Genomic DNA, 368 nt, shown 5'->3' with positions numbered 1-368 from the left:
AGATAGTTCTAGTTACACATCACACACAACCAGGATTTGTCGTGATGTATTGTCCCAAAGGACGTCCATAGCGGTTGAGTTTAAATTCTGAATTCTGGGAAAAATTCTGGTGAAACCTTATCTTAAATTCTGGATAAAGTGCCGTTTTTTCATACTTCCTTTTAACGATACTTTTCTTCTTTATGTAGGGTATTAATGAATGTTTCATTTTACAATAAGTACAAGTTGTATTCTTGTTACTGACTTGTATTGTCGTTATTGTCATGTCTTGACACCAATCGGTTTTTCACACATACACACCAAATCCCGACTCGTTTAATTAGCACAAAATTAAAACCGGACGGTGTTAATGCTTTTGTTGTAATTAG

This window comes from Notothenia coriiceps, unplaced genomic scaffold (assembly GCF_000735185.1).
Source record: "Notothenia coriiceps isolate Sejong01 unplaced genomic scaffold, NC01 NC01_scaffold00027462, whole genome shotgun sequence".
Classification (NCBI taxonomy): domain Eukaryota; kingdom Metazoa; phylum Chordata; class Actinopteri; order Perciformes; family Nototheniidae; genus Notothenia; species Notothenia coriiceps.
The sequence above is the reverse complement of the archived record's forward strand: the minus strand, read 5'-3'. Positions refer to the sequence as shown.